We start from the raw sequence: 16714 nt of genomic DNA on the forward strand, positions 1-16714 counted from the left end.
TAAAGTTAAATAATAAAAGATTTACATTTATTGTAAGGATAAGTTAAGTAGAGGTTGCACGAAAAAAAAAATATGTAAAATATACAACATGTCGCTACTCGTATTATTAGAATATGCCGATGTTGGGTCGGTGGGCGTGGGGAACATCGGTAAATATAAATAAAGTAAGATTTAGTTGAATTTTAGTAAAAAAACCAGAAAAGGGGTTTAGAAAAGTATAACAAATATTTCAAAATGTTTTTATGTATGCAAAGTATTAAAATGCATTTTCAAATGATATAACTGTTTGTAAATATTGAGTTTGAGAATGTTAGTTGCTATGTTGTTAAAATATCATATGAATGTGAATAAAGATATTTCCAATGTTTTCCTTGTGCTTTTCTGAAATACATTTGTATTTTAAGAAGATTATGATGTAGGGTTTATTTCCAAATCACTGATTGTCTGATTGATTATATTGTTTACATTTTATTTGTTTAGTATTCATTTCGGATTTATTATTGCTTTGTTTATTCTATGAAAATTGGAAAGTAAAAATTTAGGAGCCTTTGTATATTGTATTATAGTAGTTTGAAAGGCATAACTGATGTTTATTTATTAGAATTTAATTAATTCGAAGTCTGTCTTTTTTGTATAAGGAGGAGTAGAGTTTATAGAATTGATAAAAAATAACATGGAAAATTAAAAATAATTATTCTATGTTTGGTGAAATGTTGTAGGAATTAGCACTTGATATGGAAATATGGAAATATCAATATATGGAATACATAAATATTTTAACATTAATTTTATGGTGTGGTTTTCATAGAAGACTTTATTATAAAATAGAAAATGCATTTTAATTTTTTTTGCAATGTACATTTCTATAATTAGAAAATGTAGTATCAAAAATTATTTTTTTGGAAAAATATTGGATCAGCTATTTCTTCAAAAGTTTTATGTGATTCAAAAATTACAAAAAATATGTCATGTAAGGCATTTATTTTTTTACAAAATGTAACAAAAAAAAATAAAATGAGGAAAAATGACCCAACATCAAATATTAAAAAATGTTTTGAAAAATTTTTTTTAACGAATTGTAATTAAAAAAATAAAATTAATTTTGGTAGAAGCAGGAAAGTAATGTAAATTATAATTTAAAAAGAAAGGATGTTAGCTAGATTCTCAAGGTAATCTAAAGCCACACACAACGTAAATTGTTGTAGTAGTGCCAATAGTCGTTCAGACATATCCTTAGTTCTTTGGGTAATTCGTGAGTTTAGACTACCAGTGAGAGTTTGAGAAAGTCTCATTTCTTGGAAACTTTGCTCCTTCTTCAAAGTTTCCAGAAATGAATAGAAATTAGGGTGGGGTTTGCCAATTAAATGGTTGAAGGAGTTATGCCATCCCTCAATGGCATTATTTGTTTTTGCCTCTCCCTCTAGGCAACTCGAATAACAGTTCCACCACTGCACATGGAAACGTGGTTTCCTTCTGCGACCCGATCTGCCTAGGTGTCCAATCCATGTGTCTTCCATATAATTTAAAATGGGTGCCAATTTATCTTCGTTAGTTAAATAATAGTCTGATTCTGTAATTGCAGTGTAGTACTCGTCTACACTTTCAGGAGGGACAAAACAAAGAGCAGTTAATTTTTTTAATTCGACTTGTAGTTTGCTGTCCAATGAGTATTCAGTAACTAAGGGTGTTTTTTGTAATTTACGCCAGAATGCCTGGGAAAAGTGGAAAAAACACCCTTGAATTTGGGTATCCGGGTACAGTTTGGTGATCACATTGATCATACTCAATTCAAAATCGATAATAATTTTCCTAGGACTTTGGCTTGTTTTGGATTTAATCACAGATAATAATTCTGTGTAAGTTGCTGAAGTCTTATCAGGTAGCAAACTATATACTAGGGGTATTACATTGTTATTAATTTTACCATGAATAGTATAAATTTGGGTGAATGGATGGGGCGTGCTTTTAAACGTCCCATCCATCATCCAAATTTCACTTGATTCAAGTTTAATAAGGTTGCGTGGGGTACTAAAAATTAAAATGCGCTTAAGAGGGTCTTCGTTGTCATGTAAGAGGAAAGGTTCTTTAGAAAAAGTAATAGTAAGTTCAGGAGGAATAATAATATCAGAAAAAGTATGAGGTGTGTTTGTTTGTGTATTACTTGCCTGCTTTTGTCTTTGTATAATTCTTCGCAAATTATGTACGTTAGGAATATTGCTAGCAATATGAGTAGGGACATGTTGTGCAACCTGTCTTAAAATTGATCCAGTGGATTCATTGGAGGTGCTTGCAATAGCCTTCATCTCGTTAACAGTTTCTCTGACATCAACTTCCATTGCAGAGGCAGAGTGGTTATGGTCAGTTGTCCTTACAATAAAATCATTGACCGTAACCGCTCTGCCGCTGCAACGAGTTGTATGGTATTGCACGCATCTCCAATGAATCCTTGGATGACTTAACCTATCCTTACAATAAATGTATCCTTGATGAGCTAGTAATTGCTTTCCTTTCCTGGATGAAATATACTTTGCAGTTTGTTGTTGTGAAGACATTTTCTGAAAAGAAAAAATAATTGCTTTAGTATTTGAATTATAGAAATGCAATGCATAAAATTAGTATGTACTTTTCATTTTATAAAACTCTGATTTTAGTTTTTTTATATTGTATCTAGCACATTTTCCATATGCTAGCATTTTACTTATTGCTGTAAATTAGAAAACATATTCAGCACTTTTCCTACTGTTGCACTTACTTGGAGTTGGAATAGTCATTTACACCTCTAGACTATCCAGCACTTTCTCTACTGTAGCACTTACCAGGAGTTGGAATAGTAATTTACACCACTACACTATCCAGCACTTTCCCTACTGTAGCACTTATCAGGAGTTGGAATAGTTATTTACACCTCTAGACTATCCAGCACTTTCTCTACTGTAGCACTTACCAGGAGTTGGAATAGTAATTTACACCTCTACACGATCCAACACTTTCCCTACTGTAGCACTTACCTGGAGTTGGAATAGTAATTTACACGTTTACACTATCCAGCACTTTTCCTACAGTAGCACTTACCTGGAGTTTGATTAGTAATTTACACCTCTAGACTATCCAGCACTTTCCCTACTGTAGCACTTACCTGGAGTTGGAATAGTAATTTACACCTCTAGACTATCCAGCACTTTCCCTACTGTAGCACTTAACTGGAGTTGGAATAGTCATTTACACCTCTACACTATCCAGCACTTTCCCTACTGTAGCACTTACCTGGAGTTGGATTAGTAATCTACACCTTTAGCCTATCCAGCACTTTCACTACTGTAGCACTTACCTGGAGTTTGAATAGTAATTTTCACCTCTAGACTATCCAGCACTTTCTCTACTGTAGCACTTACCTGGAGTTGGAATAGTCATTTACACCTCTAGACTATCCAGCACTTTCTCTACTGTAGCACTTACCAGGAGTTGGAATAGTAATTTACACCACTACACTATCCAGCACTTTCCCTACTGTAGCACTTACCTGGAGTTGGAATAGTAATTTACACGTTTACACTATCCAGCACTTTTCCTACTGTAGCACTTACCTGGATTTTGAATAGTAATTTACACCTCTAGACTATCCAGCACTTTCCCTACTGTAGCACTTACCTGGAGTTGGAATAGTAATTTACACCTCTACACTATCCAGCACTTTCCCTACTGTAGCACTTACCAGGAGTTGGAATAGTAAATTACACTTCTAGACTATCCAGCACTTTCTCTACTGTAGCACTTACCTGGATTTTGAATAGTAATTTACACCTCTAGACTATCCAGCACTTTCCCTACTGTAGCACTTACCTGGAGTTGGAATAGTAATTTACACCTCTACACTATCCAGCACTTTCCCTACTGTAGCACTTACATGGAGTTGGAATAGTAATCTACACCTCTAGCCTATCCAGCACTTTCCCTACTGTAGCACTTACCTGGAGTTGGAATAGTAATTAAATCTCTACACTATCCAGCACTTTCCCTACAGTAGCACTTACCTGGAGTTGGAATAGTAATTTACACTTCTACACTATCCAGCACTTTACCTACTGTAGCACTTACCAGGAGTTGGAATAGTAAATTACACCTCTAGACTATCCAGCACTTTCTCTACTGTAGCACTTACCTGGAGTTGGAATAGTAATTTACATCTCTATACTATCCAGCACTTTCCCTACTGTAGCACTTGCTAGGAGTTGGAATAGTCATTTACACCTCTACACTATCCAGCACTTTCTCTACCGTAGCACTTACCCGAAGTTGCAATAGTAATTACTCTTCTAGCCTATCCAGCACTTTAACTACTGTAGCACTTGCCAGGAATTGAAATACTGATTTATACTTGTCCATTTTAACAAAACTTTTTTTATAAATACTATGTGTTATTTATTACTGCTTATGCATGTCTTATATATGTATCTGGAAAAAAGTATATCACTTACTCTTAGTTTTTTGGGTGTTTACTTTGAATAAATATGTTTTGGTTTTCTTGTGTTGGCTGTCCTGGAGGTTGGTCAATTTTTGGTTGGAATGGAGATCTAAAACAAAGAAAAAGTTTGTTTGAAAATGTGTAACATTTAATTTTGGAGAAGACTAACTTTGAAGTTATCTTTACAGGCATGAGGCATTATATTGAAGTTCATTTTAGCACTTTCTCTGCACTTTATTTATAGCACTACTCATGTAAAGTGAGAAATGCAATTTTGGCGTCTGGATTGCACAGTTCTTTGTGTATTGTAGTGTTTATATGTATCTGGGATACCACATGTTAATTTTATAGTTTATTGCACTTTCCCTATTGTAGCACTTAACTGGAAAAGCATTGATTATTTAAGTTTATAGAGTTTCCTGCATTTTTTCAACTGTTTTGAATAGTAACTTACACCTCTAGTCTATCCAGCACTTTCCCTACTGTAGCACTTACCAGGAGTTGGAATAGTAATTTACACCTTTAGACTATCCAGCACTTTCCCTACTGTAGCACTTACCAGGAGTTGGAATAGTAATTTACACCTTTAGACTATCCAGCACTTTCCCTACTGTAGCACTTAACAGGAGTTGGAATAGTAATTAACACGTTTAGACTATCCAGCAGTTTCTCTACTGTAGCACTTACCAGGAGTTGGAATAGTCATTTACACTTCTAGCCTATCCAGCACTTTCTCTACTGTTGCACTTACCAGTATTTGGAATAGTCCTTTACACCTCTAGACTATCCAGCACTTTACCTACTGTAGCACTTACCAGTATTTGGAATAGTCCTTTACATCTCTAGACTATCCAGCACTTTACCTACTGTAGCACTTACCTGAAGTTGCAATAGTAATTTACTCCTCTAGCCTATCCAGCACTTTTACTAATGTAGCACTTGCCAAGAATTAAAGTAATAATTTACATTTGTACATTTTAGAAATTATTTTTTATAAATACCATTTGTTATTTATTACTGCTTATGCATGTCTTATATATGTATCTGGAAAAGTGTTTTTCACTTACTGTTAGTGTTTTGGTTCTTTACTTTGAATAAATATGTTTTGGTTTTCTTGTGTTGGTTGTCCTGGAGGTTGGTCAAGTTTAGGTTGGAATGGAGATCTAAAAGAAAATAAAAATATGTTTGAAAATGTGTAACACTTAATTTAGGAGAAGACTAATTTTTAAGTTTTCTTCACATGCATGAGGTATGATATTGGAGTTCACTTTAGCACTTTTTCTGCAATTTATTTATAGCACAACACATGTAAAGTGAGAAATGCAATTTTGGCGTCTGGATTTCACAGTTCTTTGTGAATTGTAGTGTTTATATGTATCTGGGATACCACATGATAATTTCATAATTTATTGCAATTTCACTACTGTAGCACTTAACTGGAAAAGTATTGATTATTTAAGTTTATAGAGTTTCCTACGTTTTTAGACTGTTTTGAATAGTAATTTACACCTCTACACTATCCAGCACTTTCCATACTGTAGCACTTACCAGGTGTTGGAATAGTAATTTACACCTCTAGACTATCCAGCACTTTCCTTACTGTAGCACTTACCTGGAGTTGGAATAGTAATTCACATCTCTAAACTATCCAGCACTTTCCCTACTGTAGCACTTACCTGGAGTTGGAATAGTAATTTACACTTCTACACTATCCAGCACTTTACCTACTGTAGCACTTACCAGGAGTTGGAATAGTAAATTACACTTCTAGACTATCCAGCACTTTCTCTACTGTAGCACTTACCTGTAGTTGGAATAGTAATTTACATCTCTATACTATCCAGCACTTTCTCTACTGTAGCACTTGCTAGGAGTTGGAATAGTCATTTACACCTCTACACTATCCAGCACTTTCTCTACCGTAGCACTTACCCGAAGTTGCAATAGTAATTTACTCCTCTAGTCTATTCAGCACTTTAACTAATGTAGCACTTGCCAAGAATTTAATTAATAATTTACACTTGTACATTTTACAAATATTTTTTTAAAAATACCATTTGTTATTTATTACTGGTTATACATGTCTTATATATGTATCTGGAAAAGTGTTTTTCACTTACTGTTAGTGTTTTGGTTCTTTAGTTTGAATAAATATGTTTTGGTTTTCTTGTGTTTGGTTGTCCTGGAGATTGGTCAAGTTTTGGTTGGAATGGAGATCTAAAAGAAAGCAAAAATATGTTTGAAAATGTGTAACACTTAATTTAGGAGAAGACTAATTTTTAAGTTTTCTTCACAGGCATGAGGTATGATATTGAAGTTCACTTTAGCACTTTCTCTGCAATTTATTTATAGCACAATACATGTAAAGTGAGAAATGCAATTTTGGCGTCTGGATTGCACAGTTCTTTGTGTATTGTAGTGTTTATATGTATCTGGGATACCATATGATAATTTCATAGTTTATTGCAATTTCACTACTGTAGCACTTAACTGGAAAAGCATTGATTATTTAAGTTTATAGAGTTTCCTACATTTTTAGACTGTTTTGAATAGTAATTTACACCTCTACACTATCCAGCAATTTCTATACTGTAGCACTTACCAGGAGTTGGAATAGTAATTTACAACTCTAGACTATCCAGCACTTTCCTTACTGTAGCACTTACCTGGAGTTGGAATAGTAATTTACATCTCTAAACTATCCAGCACTTTCCCTACTGTAGCACTTACCTGAATTTGCAAAAGTAATTTACTCCTCTAGCCTATCCAGCACTTTTATTAATGTAGCACTTGCCAAGAATTAAAATAATAATTTACATTTGTACATTTAGCAAATTTTTTATTATAAATACCATTTGTTATTTATTACTGCTTATGCATGTCTTATATATGTATCTGGAAAAGTGTTTTTCACTTACTGTTAGTGTTTTGGTTCTTTACTTTGAATAAATATGTTTTGGTTTTCTTGTGTTGGTTGTCCTGGAGGTTGGTCAAGTTTTGGTTTGAATGGAGATCTAAAACAAAGAAAAAATATGTGTTAAAATGTGTGACATGTAATTTTAGAGGAGACTGATTTTCATGTATTTTTCACAGGAATGAGACATCATATTTAAGTTTACTTTACTATTTTCTCTGCACTTTATATATACCTGTATTTTTCATAATGTAGCATTGTTCAATAGTATTTTTACTTGCTGCAAGATGGTAGAGTTTTCTAGATTTTTATACAGTTTGATTTTATTCATATTATTTATTATTTATGAACAATTAATATATATATTTCGCAATGTGTTTTTTACTTACTTTTCTGTTTGGTTTTTTCAAGAGTAGAAATGTGTCCTTCCACTGGCTGTACGATTTATTTTTTACTTGGATTGTTCTGTTATTCTGAAACATTTTAAAAAAAAAACAATATTTTTTTTAACCTGCTTAAAGTGATTTATGTTTTGCCTTTGAATAGTAGTGTTTAGTTTTATTTGAAATATTTAAATTACCTTTTAAAGCGGGGTTGAAATTTTTTATCTGTTCGATTATTTATGAAGAAATTATTTATATGTAGTATCTCTGTGAGGAGAAAAATTTTGAACAGTTTACTCCTACTGCGGCGTTTTATATTTAAATAATAATAAACTAATTTTTAAAGAAATAATGATGTACCTTATGTTTTTATGCGAAAGCGGGTCGCTTTAAAAAAACAATGAAATGTACACGGATTTCGTGTGTAAACGTTCTGAATAGATTTCTAAAACAAAAATAATTTATAAATATATTAATAATACTGTATTATTTTTAAATCACGTTTTCTTCTTTAGATAATTAATTTAATAATTTATGTATCATGTTGTTTAAGACGTATTTTGATAATATCGAAATAATCTTTAATCATTTTTAATTAAAGCACAGAAATATATTTTAAAAATTGGCTTTAAAAAATATATAGTCAATATTAAAAAAGAAGTTCTTTATTTTACATGGCTATTATTTATGGTGTTATCGTTTTCAGAACATATTACTTACTTGTAATTAGTTGGTATTCGTAGTATGATATAGTTTTAGAATTTTCGATTGGATGATAGGGTGAAAAGTTCACAGAGTGCAATCTCACGTCTGCTGTCTCGGGTAGTTGAGAATCAACTAATTTCAAAATGGTTCCTCACTACTATTTATAAGTTTGGTGTAGTATAGCAAAAATACTAGTGAAAATATGCGGTGGAAATCGCATTACATTTTATATTTATTTATCTGAGGACATATAATTTAAAAATTCATTTAAATAACTTTATATTCCGTAATGTTTGCCGTTTTGGCATCCATTTTGGGTATTATGTTGTCGTTTGAAATCATTGAAATAATAGTAGGACTCATTATTATAATACTTATGCAAGATGGCGTCCGTGAAAACACTATATATGTTTGTTTTATAAGAATACTAACATATCATGTAAAACAATATAAATGAGTATATTTTTGAATCGTAGTAAGTCAGTAAGTAAATTGTTTTAATTTTTAGTTTTCGTAATAATTTGGAAACTATTGTACTTTGAAAATTAATACTCGAGTAATTATTTAATAATTAAATAAATGTAAATCGCGTTCATATGGTAGTTTTACGTGCCGTTTTTTTAATACACTTACCCACCCAAAACCCCTATTTTCCCTGCATCCTGTTGCCAGTTTTTATTACAAAAAAAAATAAAATATATATTTATTGGTGAATATTTTAAAAGTATGAGTACGAATTTATTAAATAATAATAAAAAATAATACTCGAGTAATTATTTAAAAAAAAAATAAATGGAATACGTGAATTTATGTCATTTTTTCATGCCGTTTTTTTAATACACTTACCCACCCAAAACCCCTATTTTCCCTGCATACCGTTGCCAGATTTTATTATTCAAGAAAATTAAAAATATATATTTATTGGTGAAATTTTTAAAAAGGGAGAGTACGAATTTAATAATTAATAATGGAAATTAATACTCGAGTAATAATTTAATAAATAAATAAATGGAAAACGTGATTTTATGTCAGTTTATCATGCCGTTTTTTTAATACACTTACCCACCCAAAACCCCTATTTTCCCTGCATCCCGCTGCTAGATTTTATTTTACAAGAAAAAAAAATATATATATTTATTGGTGAATATTTTAAAAGTGTGAGTACGAATTTATTAAATAATAATGAAAATTAATACTCGAGTAATAATTTAATAAATAAATAAATGAAATACGTGATTTTATGGTAGTTTTTTATTCCGTATTTTAATACACTTACCCACCCAAAACCCCTATTTTCCCTGCATCCCGTGCCAGGTTTTATTTTACATAGAAATTTTTTTATATATAAATGTGTTGTAATGGTACACGTTGTTAAATGTTGCGTTGTAATGGTACTTTTCCTATTAAAGTACTATTTTGCGTTCTAATAGTACTCGTTGTAAAAACATGCGTTGTAGTAGTATTTACGTTGTAATATCCGCGTTGTAACGGTATGCGTTGTAATAGTATGCGTTGTAACATCATATATCCAGTTCTAACATCGTCCATTATGGGCTCAAGACACCGTTCCACTGTTGGGACCTAGAGTTGGCTGCAGCTGGTAGAAGGGAGTACCTCCATCTCCACTCTCAGGTACAGTTCTAACATCGTCCATTGTGGGATCAAGACACCGTTTCACTGTTGGGACCTACAGTTGCTTGTACCTCATCGGACAGGGTACACAGAAATCATCACAAACTTTAACTTCTGACATCCTCATTCATATAATTAAGACCCCGTTTCACTGTTCGGACCTGCTGTACCACGGTGTAGTCCAGCGACTGCAGACAACCAAGCCCAATAATCATATGCAACAGTTAATTTTGGAATCACAGAGTCTGATGCACCTCAATGGAGGGAGCTCTGTGAAAAGCAAGCACCAGGTAATATCGGACATTGTCCATTGTGGGATCAAGACACCGATCCACTGTTGGGATGTAGATTTGGTTGCACTTGTTGAAGGGAGTACCTTTATCTCCACTCTCAGATACAGTTCTAACATCGCCCACTATGGTATCAAAAACACCGTTCCACTGTTGGTACCTGTCGGACTACTGTGTTAGTAGTATACAGAGCACGTCACAGTGGTGAGCCTCAGGCTGGACGATGTGTGCCTGTGTCGCGATAGTCAGTGTTAATCTCAGTAGCCTTCCGAGCTCGCAGACCTCGGCCCAGGACCTTCCGCTGGCACGTGGTGGGCCCTCTTTCACATACGGCCGTGTTGAAAGGTGAACTGTGGAGCATATATGCATCGCAGCGGCCATTACACTTTCTAGATACCAGCATGCCGAAAGCATCATTCACGCAACCACCTTCGCTCACGGCGTTAGCCTCGTGGCAGTGTAAGCTGTGCAGACCTGGCAGACACGTTTGCCAATCCGGAAGAGAACCACACCCAGAGAAACGTGCCTCTTCTTCAAACCCCTACGCTAGCCTTGTGTATGCCCAGCCAGCCCACTACCCTAAACATTTAGGGGGGGAGGCACATACGCGCTACCATTCCGTAATCTTCCCTACTGACTGTCCTATCATGGTTGCGTCCACTATCCACTTCACTCAATAGACCATCAGTGTATGTTCACATGTACATTTCTGTGCTCTGCATACTCAACTGTGTCCGGCACATCCCCTCAAGACTTTACATTATATACTTTTATAATCAATAATTATATACCACCTTTGCACATACTTTGCTTCCATCTCCCCCCGCATTCTGCATTGTGAAGCAGAGGTGCAATGACATGTTTAGTTTGTGTACATGGCTAGCCAGGTTTCCCACAGTATGTAGTGTCATTGTGTCTGCTAGGTGCACATGGTGTTTTTCATATTGTATGTGATTATGTAAGGTAGCTCATTTATTCACGAGCAGTGGTTTCTCCCATTTACATATCGCTGTCTTAAAGAGCATACAGAAGTTTTCCTCACAGGTGAAAAGTGCGACCACAATGATAGTCATTCATTACTATCCAAGAATGTCCAACTACACGGCGCTTCTAAGTTTACAGCCCGCAACCTTGCGTCCTTTCTTAAAAGCAAGCCAACTCCCGCAATCCGACTAACATTCACACAGCTTTCTAACAGCAAATATCTGCTTCTCAATAACATGTACTCCTACGGAATGTGAGCTGGCACACCACATATCCTTACTGTTTCAAACACAGTAACTTCCTGTGGCAATGTCTATTCCCACCCACACAAACTAACTCCCAAACTTCAACTTGGCCTTCAATTCTTAGTTTGAAAACAGATGTCAAGAATCAAACCAATCTAAAAGCGCTTTTGTTCAGAACAGTAGTCTCCCTCACTTCAGCAAAAGAAATTTATCGACTGCAGATACCACAAACTTCAAGTAAAATACACTCCCTTTTAAATTCAAACCGCCCATTACACTTTGTGAATTGTTACACAATTTACAACACATGTCACACTCAAGGTCTGCCACACTTTTTTAACACGCTCTCCTACAGCCTTCTAACACGCTTTCAAACTGTTCTTCTTTTAATACCATACTACATTCATTCGATCATCTCTGGAATAACAGGTACAGTGCCCAACAATTCTCCCTCTCTTTGCGGCCATCCTACTACTAATTCTACTTCTAGAAATGGCTACGCTCTCTGTGGTAACAACTATGTCCGACAAAATACGCCTCTACGCCAAGCTACATCAATACTTTAAAAAAATTGGAAAACTTTTTGGCTACCTGCCTCTATCTATTATTGGAGCTAGCTTCAACATACCATTTATCTACAATATGCAAACAACCATTGTTTAATTGCAAAACTTGCCCATTTGACTGGCGAATGGATGTATGCCTTGCCCACCTCCCAACAATCGCTTCCAATATCCAGCAGGTAATGCATTATCTTGAAAACCATGTAGGGAATTGTTCTGGCAGTGGAGCAATGTGGAACGCAATGCAAAAAGGAATCGCGGCGGAATGGGATTTCTGCGCAGTCACGAAAGATCTCCTGCAACGTGCAACCTTTCACAACCTCGCAGATTGCCTGCCAATTAAAATTACCGCTCCAACATTCGAGGAACATTACTGTCCCTTCGAAGATATGAATTGGATCGCTTCACTTTTCTCAGACGATGGCAACAATAGCCTCTTGGAACATTAGGCATCTCAAGCCGCTGAAGAACTTCTGGGCTGGAATCTCCAAGACTTGTAAGAAACTCACGTTATTCTTGAAAGGATTTTTTTCCATCTTTTTTTACTTTTTCCTTTGCATTTTTTATAATACACTTTAAACCTACTACTTTCATATTACAACTTTCTAAGTATACTCAGACATTTTAATTCTATCTTCAGTATTGCCCCTCACTTCTCCACTTTACCAGGGATGGGTGATGTATGGCCTTTGCAAATACGCTACTACTATTCTTTGTGCACACGCCTCTCTGCCTCCCTGTTATTCACAAAGCCCTTTCACACAAATTTACTCAAAGTCAACTTCTACTCAGAACCTCACAATAAAAATGAAAAAAGACAACTTTGTTTAGAAACTGGTTGGCCCAGTGTTGTAATCGTAAACCATGTCTGAACTGGGGTGGTGTGGTGAGCAAAATAACAATGGATTAAACCCAGATCTGTGACTGGAGGTGAATGTTTTGCCATTGTGCAACATTCCGTCCATCAATTGTTGTTTTTGCAGTAATTGTAAACTACCTTTATTTTCATTATACAATGTATTCATCCATGTCTAATAGCTATTGTGTAGGTCACATAGAACTCTAACATATAATGTGCAATTCACTGATGCAGGAGCTTCGATTTGACTACAGCGGAAGCGGTTGGAGTTTGTCTCAGCTTAATGCCTTAGCTCTCTACACAAGATTGTTTTTTTGAAACAGCTGAAAACAATAATGTATAGTTTGACTACAAAGGTACCAAATGTGCTTCTCAGAAGCGCAATGTTTGTATTCATCTTCAAAGTTCCATTGTGGTTAGAAAGAGTACCAATTCTGACACGTACCGCATTGAATCTACTGTACAACAGATTGCTGAATAGTCTAATTATGATAATTTTGTGTTAAAAAAAGCACTGCCAAGGTACCTAAAAAGTTTGTTGATTTCATTTTATAATTTTTTTTTCTTAAAGGATACATGTGGTAATCGTATCCTACCTTTATTTTCCTTATAGAATGTAGAGTCATTTGGGTGTAATAGCTATTTATTTTATTTATTTATTTATTTTAAAGGTTTTATATAGACTGGCTAGACCCGGAGGTATCAGAGCGCTTTACATGAGTATCAGACAATAATTGCAGGTTACCTCTTTACAAAGGTTACACAGGTATTAGAGCATGGCAACATAGTGAAAAGTAAAGTTGAGACAAACAAAAAGGAACATACAGATAAGGGAAAAAGCAGGAAAGGGGAGATATTCTGGGTAGTGGGAGTAGGAGGAGGGGCAGTAGACAGGGAATGGAGGAGGGAACGAGGAGGGGAGGGTTAGAGACACAGCATGGCACGAGGAGGGGGAGGGTGACGGAGACACAAACCGGTAGGCGAGTCAAAGCAGCACCCATAATCCAGTAAGCTGTGATCCCAGGCGGAGTTGTATCATTTCCCCATCTCTGTTGCGAGAGGCTCCCTAAGCACAGTGGACTCTCTCAGAGGGATCGCGGAGACTCCATGGCCTACTTACTGGATCCTTCCCCAAAAAGAGGAGAGGGAGTGCTTTGGCAAGGGGTGCCATACCATACCTCAATTGTGAGTGGCTCCCTTGGCGCTGTGGACTCTCTCAGCAGGTACGCTGAGACTCCAGCATATATATCTTGGATCTTTCCCCAACAAGGGGAGAAGGAGGAAGCACTCCTTCAAATTCAAAGGGCACAAAAGGACAGGGGGCTAGGCGGTGTAGCGGGCAAGGGGAATTTCAGGTGAAAGGGGATAGGGGCAAAGGAAGTAGACAAAGAACGAAAGAATGCTGAATGGGAACAGATAGATAGACAGGAGAAAAGGAAAAAGCAGAGTAACAGAAATATGATGTGGGGTGGGCGAGACAGGGAGACGGGGAGATAAACTGTGCCCAAAGTCCAGCTGGGTAGGTGACGGTCAGGGGATGAACCAAGGCTGATCTCCTCAATAGCTGAACAGAGCAGCTCCACTGGGTGTCAGATATAGTGTTTGAACTCCGCTGTCAGGATGGAGATCAGGAGTATGCTCAGAGATTGTCATTGTGCGTTGATTAGGTGTTGGTCGCTTCCACCACTCATTCACCTCTGCTCCATTGCTGCCTCTTTGGTCTGTTTACTCTGCCCCAGGGTCCCAACAGGTGCTCCGGTTCCAGGCATATTCTCTACCTAGTGACGGTAGCAGCAAAGAATTGCAAGATCTTGTTATTTGAGGTTCTTTTGGGTGGCATAAGGTGAGAGGTTTAGCTCCCTTCTCAATTCCGCTTTAAAATCCCTTAGGGATGGCATAAGATCTTCCTTGGCGAGAGCCATGGCGGTCGTCCCTTCGTCGCGGTCTAGAGGCTGGAGTTTTTCTGCTGGCAGGAAAAAGCTAGAGACCTTATTTGATGCTCTAGTTGCCGTCTTCTTCGGTGGCATAGAGACTGACCTAGCCCGCTCTCGACTGTTTTGGCACTGGGAAGCTTGAGCGGGGGTACCGGGTCTTAATGTATCCCTTGGTTGTTGGCCGTTGAGGGAACTCGGCAATTGCGGGCTATTCGGGTCCTTGCTAAATCAGTCCTTATGAAGCGATGACTTCCCAGTGGATTAGTAGGAGGCATTGAGCGAGATATATGTGTTAGGCTGGACTTTCAGAGGCTGCGTGCATCGGATATCCCAACGGCCCGAATGGCCTGCCCTGTTGCACCACTGGCGGGGCAAGCTAAAGCTCTGCAGCTCTCCGTGCATAACCAGACCTGCGACATGTTGAGATCACATCAGAGAGGTGACAGGCAAAACAGTAGCAAAGATGTGCAGCATTCTCAGTGATAGCTAGAACCTTCCCTATACCGCAAGGCGCCACCTCTGTTGTCCCCAAATACACCTCAGGCAGCTACTGGAATTCAATATTAAGTCCTGCTCATTACAGCATCATTGGGGTAAGCGCTGCCGTCAGGGAGTAGTCAGTGGGAGAAGTAGGAGATGGAATGGTGCACGTTACGAGTCTAGCCACCATCTTAGGGACATGCGCGTCAGAACGCTTCGCCCGTCAGACGGGACAAATTCGGGGTTTGCTGCTGTATTCCAAGCGTCTGCCTTTTTAGAGGGTTCTCTGGTCGTCCGCTCCGCCCAGCCTGCACAGTTTCTCCCGGGACAGGGGCCGTCGTATCGCCGCACCACCTGACGACCTCAATGGCATAACCCTCACCTCAGGTGTTGCGGTATCGCAGCAGGTGTCTGGGCACATCTACAGCTCCAGCGTCTCCCCAGTAGGATTACCAGACGGCTCGCAGGGGCGATCTCAGGTGGATGAGGTTATTGGCGCACTTACCCCACTCTCTCAACCTATGGAGTGCCACCAGTTTCTCAATCTGCCATGTTGTCATAGCAGGCACTGCCCCACCATTGCCAGATGTCAAAATGGCGGGCGCCTGATTTTGAGGCACTTCACAAAGCTGCACTTTCGAAGAAGGCTTTGAAGCTCTGTTGTAATTCCGCAACACTCAGCATGTAGACTGCTGGAATTATTGACACCACGGCGGGCCCAGCCCTCAGGAGTTCGCCACTATTCCCTTGTCACAGGTTTTACACAAATGGCTGCAGCAATCAGGGTGCGGCACTGTAACAAGTAATATACAATTCACTGATGCAGGAGCTTACGTGTGAATACAACAAACGCGCTTCAACTTTGCATCAGCTGGATGCCTTAGCTCTTGCACCAGTGGGTCCAATTATGGCACTCAAATAAAGACACTTTCTATATAACTTCCAAACTCCGTGCCTTTTTTACACACACCCACTTTCTTAGACACACCTCATTTCACCATTTTTCTTCTGCGACATTGCAACATTCTACATTATATTCTTCACGATTATTTCTTTATTCCTGCTTCCTAAAACACTTCATTTGAGTCTACAGACCGGTGGGGGTGACTAGTTTGCTTCCCACTCCCTGTATAGTATAAACGCACACTAACACTACTTACACAGGTATGCTACAGTGGCCAGTATCCTACAGCACCCACAGCACATCACTTTACAACAATAAACTCACGACTTACACTCACAGTTTCATTCCCGACTCTTCAG

At 37.4% G+C, this 16714-nt stretch overlaps 1 long non-coding RNA gene across 1 annotated transcript; it reads right to left on the reverse strand.

Moving 5' to 3' along the window:
* Positions 1-979: 979 nt before the first annotated feature.
* On the reverse strand, positions 980-5548 carry LOC144782632 (uncharacterized). Its single transcript, XR_013601181.1, has 3 exons — positions 5530-5548; positions 4476-4571; positions 980-2555 (listed from the first exon to the last, which is right to left on the reverse strand). It is a non-coding gene; the product is annotated as an uncharacterized LOC144782632 (long non-coding RNA).
* Positions 5549-16714: the final 11166 nt, after the last annotated feature.

This window comes from Lissotriton helveticus, chromosome 9 (genome assembly GCF_964261635.1).
Source record: "Lissotriton helveticus chromosome 9, aLisHel1.1, whole genome shotgun sequence".
In the NCBI taxonomy this organism is placed as follows: domain Eukaryota; kingdom Metazoa; phylum Chordata; class Amphibia; order Caudata; family Salamandridae; genus Lissotriton; species Lissotriton helveticus.